Below are 402 nucleotides of genomic sequence, written 5' to 3'. Positions count from 1 at the left end.
GACACAACTAGAAATCAGTGGTTAAGTTGTATTTACAACACTGTTCCAGAACAGTTCAATCCAAATATTCAGATGTGAGCAACGCATTTTATGGAGTACAAGGACTGTTTACTGGGAGAGTAGCCTACAATGCCGGTGTTCTGACAAATAATGCTGACTCACAGCCTGTAAGTATGCTTTCATATTTAATGGATTTGCCACTGATGATTCAAAGTGTAGAGTAGCGCTTGTTGTTTGTTGTTTCTCCGATCACAGATGCAGACATGGTTTTATGTTTATGCGGCGCAATGCAACGCAGCGCATAAAAAGTACAGTATAAGTCATTATAATCAGTAATTATGTCCACACTGGATGCAACAAATGCCTAGTTTATAATGGGTTTTATTGGTTTTGTCTCGTCGC

The sequence above is a fragment of the Sinocyclocheilus anshuiensis genome, unplaced genomic scaffold, assembly GCF_001515605.1.
Source record: "Sinocyclocheilus anshuiensis isolate Anshui unplaced genomic scaffold, SAMN03320099.WGS_v1.1 scaffold2053, whole genome shotgun sequence".
Classification (NCBI taxonomy): Eukaryota; Metazoa; Chordata; class Actinopteri; order Cypriniformes; family Cyprinidae; genus Sinocyclocheilus; species Sinocyclocheilus anshuiensis.
The sequence above is the reverse complement of the archived record's forward strand: the minus strand, read 5'-3'. Positions refer to the sequence as shown.